The sequence below is a fragment of the Danio aesculapii genome, chromosome 13, assembly GCF_903798145.1.
Source record: "Danio aesculapii chromosome 13, fDanAes4.1, whole genome shotgun sequence".
Classification (NCBI taxonomy): domain Eukaryota; kingdom Metazoa; phylum Chordata; class Actinopteri; order Cypriniformes; family Danionidae; genus Danio; species Danio aesculapii.
Window position 1 is genome coordinate 38,964,930 of NC_079447.1, and position 7,626 is coordinate 38,972,555.

Below are 7,626 nucleotides of genomic sequence, written 5' to 3' on the forward strand. Positions count from 1 at the left end.
TTCTTCACCGGACTCAAACCCCCTCATCGTGGTCATCTCCTCACTGCATCTTAAGTCCACCTACGTACATGGTGAGCTAACCGGACCAACTGGTAACAGCCGGAAAGTCGTCCATACGGAGGTAAGCGGTCAGCTGTTAAGCTCAAAAGGAACGGCGTCATACTGCCCGATTGCGTTCATTTAAAAAATGAAATGCAGCTATATGTACTTCTGGCTACATAATTCACAATCTCCAGAAATGTATATAGGGCTACGTTTTCAGAATGAGCCTGTGTTGGTTTTTGGTTTTGCTTTTAATTATGAAGTGAAAAAAACAAATCGCCAAAAGCTTCCTTTCCCATTCTCAATCCTTGTTTCTAATATGTTTAAAAGAAAAACCTACACTAAATAAATAAATAATGATTCATTTGCATGTTTAAACATGAAATTAAAAAAAATTTATTATGCAAAAAAAAAGTGTGCAATTTTTTATGTATTCAAATTATGGAAATTTGGTGTTAAATATTAGGTTTTTTACCCTATTGACCTTCAGTGTCTTAACTTAAGGATTACATTAAGAACTGTATACATATTTTGCATTACGTGGCAAGCCTGTAGCCATGCAGCCTGGTGAAAGGGGTGGTTCTTTTTTCTCAAAAAACTGGACCTTTTTGCAGTTATTCGCCTGATTTTCTATTTAATTATGAGACTTAAATACTGCATTTTAGTGACACAATTTAAGCATTAGTTTAAGATTAGCTTGGCGGATGGTCATCATAAGCACACTTTTTGATATACCAAAAATATTTCCTAAAGATTTAGAATCCAAAAATATGAACAATGTTAATTTTTAAAATAAAAATGTATCACATCATATATCATTAGAAAAAAAAAGTTTTAAATAAAAAAACTGTTTCCCATTGTCTTTTATTAGGCAAATAACAAACTGACCAGCACATTCAACTTTCCTCAGTCACAATTTGGCCATTTGAATAAAAAAAATGAAAACATAATAATAATGTAGAACTTCAACATTTTTCTAGCCTCTCTTGTAAAAAAATACATTTGAAAATTCAGAGATAACAACAATAGCCAAATTGGTATTCAAATTAATTGTAATGTGGTCTGCTTTTGGTGTTTTATGGTCATTTTTTGTTTCAAAAATAGGGTCCAAAATTTTGAATAAAAGTCATTTGTAAAATGTTTTCTTTGCTTAAAAACAATACAGTAGCGATTGTAAGAGTCAGATTGTAAAATAAAAATATTTGTTAGCACTGGCCAAAACTGATTCCAAAGCAACAGCCTTCCACTTGGTCTTAAAGCCTTTTTCGATGGGTTATTTTCACTGTTTATGATGGCAAAATAGGACAATTGAGATCATGTATGGTACAAATTCTGGACCTTTGTCACCCCATCCCCCTTGCTACGGGCCTGCATGGCTGAAATTAGTATGAAAAGGTCATAAATGTTTAGTAAAATTACTATTATTTTAATAACTAACTAGTATCTCAATGATATAGAGAAACTGTGTGCTGTAAAAACCATGGCTTATAAACTAAACTGAGATAAACTATTTCATTTTATTCATCAGGGGTCACCACAGCAGAATGAACCACCAACTTATCCAGCATATGTTTTACGCAGCGGATACCCTTCCAGCTGCAACCCAGTACTGGGAAACATCCATACACACTCATTCACACACTATGGACAACTTAGTTTATAACCTATAGGGCATGTCTTTGGACTGTGAGGGAAATCGGAGCACCCGGAGCAAACCCACGTGAACATGGGGAAAACATGCAAACTCCACACAGAAATGTCCCAGCCGGGACTTGAACCAGCGGTTTTCTTGCTGTTACGCGACCATACTAACCACTGAGGCACCGTGTCACCAAGATAAACCATTTTTCGAAATAATCAAAAATTAAACAACAACAATAATAATGATTGATGTTTCTTTATGAGGCATGTATTTATTGTTGACTTTATTCATATTAAACACATAACGCTTTTAAAGTTATGCATTATAGATATGCATTATGCATTATTTCATTAAAATATAACAATTGTATGTAATAATACATTTCTAGTACAGAAATCTGATCTTTTTTTAACACATCAGACTCAGGATTTGGGGATTTTTATTTCTATAACTCTATAATTCCTAAAATACACTGCAAAAAATGCTGGGTTTCACACAATTCATTCATGTTGTCCCAACACAAATCAATAAATTTAACTAATGAAAGTGGACTGAACATAAAACAATTAAGCTGCCCCCCCAAAAAATCTCAAGAATTGTGTTGTTTCAGCTCCTTTTGAAGAAGTAGTTTAAATAAGCAAAAATAGCCAGAACAGAAACACTTAAAATAATATTTTTGGTACTATATTTACAACACACACACACACTCTCAAGAAAAAAGATTTTTGCTGCATGTTCAAGCTACTTATTTAAAATGAGATTGACATTTTGGGACAACTTAATTGTTTTATCTTCAATGCACTTAAGTTTGTTAACTTAATTCATGTTGGAATCGCATGAATGATTTGTTTGGGATCCTTTTTACAGTGCAATACACACTTTATGTAGCCAAAAATCTCAAAATTAGAAAGAAAAATGAAAAGGCTGTGTTTTTGCCTGCAGTGTCTGGCCTTAAACAAGATTCAGAGAGGGTTCTAGTCATGCTCCATATATTTCACTGCTGATGACTTATGTGTGGGCAAGCAGATTTGTTTGCATCCTTGCATACGTAATGAAGCAATCGACGGATAAAGAGCAAACCAGCAGCCAGACTCTGATACTAAGAACACATTGTGCTCCGGTTCATTGTGAAACACACGCACAGACAAATGTGCTGTTTGAAACGCCAGTAATGAGATGAAGTAAACAGTTTTACCATATGACACACTTACACTTTCAGATCATTACCGTGTGTGTGTGTGGGAGGCAAAGCTCCACAGGCAGCGGGAATGCATATTACTACAAAGGCTGACAATTAAAACGCATTTCATTAAGTTGGCCGATATTGAAATGAACAGTCTCTGAACTGCAGAGGCAAAAACAAGCCAGGAACAGCATCTCATGCTCTGGCTTCATTCGGGCTGTCATTCAGTAGCGGTGCTCTTTCATTACCTCAACTAAACTTTGACGAAAATAATGCTTATAATATATAGCTAGCTGCCAAGAAAAAATGTGCTAAAATAACTCAAATGAAAGCTGAAATACAAATGAAGAAATACACAAACTTATGGAAATCAAGCAAATTTCTAAGGATGCAAGATATATCGGCAGCCATATCAATATCTGCCGATAAATGCATATTTTAATGTTATCGTTATCGGTCCGATATCAAAATTAGGTCGATATCTTTAAGCCGATAGATTATGTAATTGTACAGAACTGCTTGCCTCGAGCGTGCATGGGTTGAACTTGTTCAGACTTATCCAGTGCACGATAACAGAGCTGTCCTCACATTGTTTATTCCTTCAAAGTCTGTCTTTTTTCAGTGTGGTTTTGCTGTGTGTTAATAACTCACTAAGTAACCATATTGCTTATCATTGTAGATATGTTTGATAGAGTGTAAAGTTGTTCACTCTATAAAAGTATAACATTTTGAAATATTTATATTTATCGGTTAATATATCGGTTATCTGCCTCTAAATCTTAAGTGTTATCAGTTATCGATATCGGCAAAAAAATCCATAGCGGTGCATCCCTACTAATTTCAATTAACCCTTTGATGCACAAGCTATAAAACCTCTTCTAATGCACTAAAATGACCCATATTAATTTCCTATGTTATTTCCTTCTTCCCTGGGCATTGTAATTTTTAAGGAATTTTATTTCAGCATTATATATTCACTAATCCATAAATTTCATTATCTATGAATATTCAAAATATATTTTTTCATTTACCACAAATTAATGTTTTTTTGTATATAGGTTTTGTATTACAACATCAAGTTTACAAACATGTGTCCAAAATGACCCATCTGTGAATATATGAAAACAATAAATAAAGAAAATAATTTTGAACAATTATTCAGACAAACTCGTTTAAGATTTGGAATATGTTTATTTACCACTTTCTTCACACATAATAGTCACTGATAAAAGATAACAAACTGAAATTATTATAATTTATTTTAAATGATAATTCGATTGTCCTGCCTGATGTCCTCTTGTGGCAGGGTGGCTGTCTTTTGTTTTATTTGGGTGGCGACATCCAGCATATTGTACCACAGCACCATGGGCCTTGTGGCCACTTGCTCTACCCTAAGTAGGGTGATGTTATCACAATATATAGCTTTCTATTTATAAAATAAATATGCATATACATAAAATCGTTTTTTTATACTTACAAGCACCAAATAGAAGAAATGAACCATGTTCAGTTGTGAAATGTTGAAAGGTGAACAGCATTTAGCAGTAAATGATTTCATTTTTTGCAGCAATTAAAAAACAGCAAAGGTTCCCATATGGGTCATTTTTGACTCTTATTTTAAACTTGATTTAAAAACACAAAAACTGTACTAAACATAAGTATTTGTGTCAGTTTAAAACAAGACTTTTTATGAAAATCTGTAATTGTAAGCAACAAAATGCATTTCATTTAAAGACTGCAAAAAAAATGCTCCGCCATGATTGAAATAACATAGCAAATGAATACGGGTCAGTTTAGAACTATGGTGTGCATTGAAAGAGTAGTGACACAAAAATGATTTTTATTTAAAAAGACAAAACAAAACAAGACTTTGTGCTGACAAAAAAGAAGTTTATCGAAGAGTTCCTGGAATACTAAGGGATGAAGTTAAAATCTTGCTAAGATATGAAAAAAAAAACTTAGTCGGGTCACTTTAGACCCATGTTGTGCATCAAAGGGTTAATTTTGATTTAAAAATGTAATAAAACATACGAAAGCATCTCAGTGATAATAAATAGAGCAGTAAAAGCATTAATGACTTTTGGGTTATGATAAAACTAAAAGCAAAATCAAATGAATTAAAGTCTATATTGTCATACATCTTTAGTAGCATATAACAATTATTTTAGTCACTGCTTATTTGAATCACATGCAACTAAACATCTAAACAAAATATAATTTAAATCTTATAAAAACTATAATGGTGGCGCAGTGGGTAACGCTGTTGGCCCACAGCAAGAATGTCGTTGGTTCGAGCCTCAGCTGGAGTTGGCATTTCTGTGCAGAGTTTTCATGTTCTCCCCATGTTCACATGGGTTTGGGTGCTCCGGTTTCCCCCACAAATCCAAATACATGCGCTATAGGTGAAATGGGTAAGCTAAATTGTCCGTAGGATGTTTCCCAGTGATGGGTTGCAGCTGGAAGGGCATCCGCTGTGTAAAACATATGCTCGATAAGTTGGAGGTTCATTCCGCTGTGGTGACTCCTGATGAATAACGGGACTAAGCCAAAAAGAAAATGAATAAATGATAAAAACTATGATAGTAGTATCACAAAGGTACTAAAATAACTGGGATGAATAAAAACTATTTTGTGCATGGTTTATAATTTACAAAGGATTTTTTAAAAAGTACACTGAAAAAAATATTTTGGGCTGTTGTAGCCCAATGTTGGGTCAAATATGGACAAACCCAACCATTGGTTTTAAAGTGTCATGCAAATTTAAATGAAAACATATCCGGAACGTTGTGTTTGTCCATACAGTATTGTCCATAACCCAAAGCTAGGTTACAACAACCCATCCTTTTTTAGAGTGTATTTATTATATATTTTTTTGAATTTTTTATTTATTCATTCATTCATTAATTTTCCTTCAGCTTAGTCTCTATTTCACAGGTCGCCACAGCAGAATGAACCCCCAACAATGTGGCGGATGCCCTTTCAGCTGCAACCCATTATTGAGCAACATATTTAGATATTTATTATTAGTATATTATAAACTATAATACAAAAGTGTCTTGTTTCCTTGCAGTTTTAGTAACTTAATAAGTTAAATGACCTAAGTTAAATGGTCTAAACCAGGGGTGCCCAAACTTTTTTTAGAAAGGGCCAAAAACCAAACTTGATTGAGGACTGAGGGTTTGTTGCGTGTTGCTTGTTGCTTGTGACTTGACTGTGCTCATTTCTCTTTGTGCTGTTGTTTGTGAGTTTGAGTTGTCTTTGTCTAATATTTGTTTATGATTGTGTTTTTCAGTAGGCTTTCAGTGTCACTCCCATCTGGTTTGTCCTTTTCAAGTTTTAAGTTATTTTATTTATCGAATTTTGTTTGTCTAATTTAGTAGCTTTAAGTGTTTAGTTCCTTTAATTGGTTATATTTCTTCCTGTTTATTATCAGTAGATTAAAACTAATTTTATTTCTCTCTGCTTTTATTTTAGTTTCGGTCCATAGTTTTTGTCAATAGTTTCATAGTTTCGGTATTTCCTTTTTGTTTTAAGTATTGATTTGTTGGTTTTGTGTGTGTGTGTGTGTGTGTGTGTGTGTGGTCTTTGTCCTGGCTGCTTGTAACCTTTGTCAGGCTGTTACTGGTGAGACCACAACTCTCCAGAATCACTCGTCAGCAGTGCCTCCAAGGCCTTCACCACCTCCTGCCTGGCCTGTTCATCCCTGTTCCTCCGCCTGTCTGCTTTATCTGGGTCTCACCAATTCTACACCATTCGTCACTGTTGGACTATTTCACCTAACCCCTACTACACATCACATATATTGTCAATAAACACCCCCTGCCCTCATTCTGCGTTAGGGTTCTCCTTCCTCTAACCTTGATCTCAATATACAGATCTGTGTATATTGTGTATATATATATAATGTGTATATCAGATTATTCTTTTCTGGTTCATTCTTTTAAAACCTGTTTTAACATGTTTTATTTTTATTCTTTGTTTAGTTTATTTCGTATTCTTGTATTACTTTTTTTATTCTTGTTCATGTAAAGCACCTTGAATTACCATTGTGAATGAATTTTCTTTTTCGGCTAAGTCCCTTTATTAAATTTAAATGACATTTTAATGGGTTTATTCATATTTGACTCAACACTGAGTTAAAAAATAACTCAGCCTTTTTTGGTGTAATTATTTTGAAAACAAATCATAAAAACTGTAACAAATTCATACTTTTTTAAAATAAAAGTACTGTTACAGTCCTATAAGTGTAACTGTATAAGTGTATTATAATTGTAATAAATAATTGCTTTAGTATCACAATGATACTAGAGTAAAATTGCTTGGGTTATGTTTTATAAACTCAACTTATTTTCAAATTAAAATGGCAATAAAAAATGGAAAACAACAATAATAATTCTGTATGATACAAATAAAAAATTGATTATCACTAGATGTATTGCATATTTTACAACATTATAAAATGAAGGTAAGGTCTTTATGCTGGAATATCCACTTGCACTGTAAAAAAAATTTAAGCCAGTATAACAACAACAAAAAAAATCCCTATTTCCTTTAGTTTTTTCTTGTACACTCAACTTTTGAAAACATCAGCTGCACTGACCTAAAATTATTTGTCATTAATATATTTAAAAAAAAACATTTAGTTGGGTTAACCTACGATTATTAGTTTTCTGTAGAGGTGAACTTTTGTTACTCTGTGACAAAACTTTTTAAGTTGTGCCAACTGAACAACTTTTTGTCTGTAGAACTAGAATTCCTG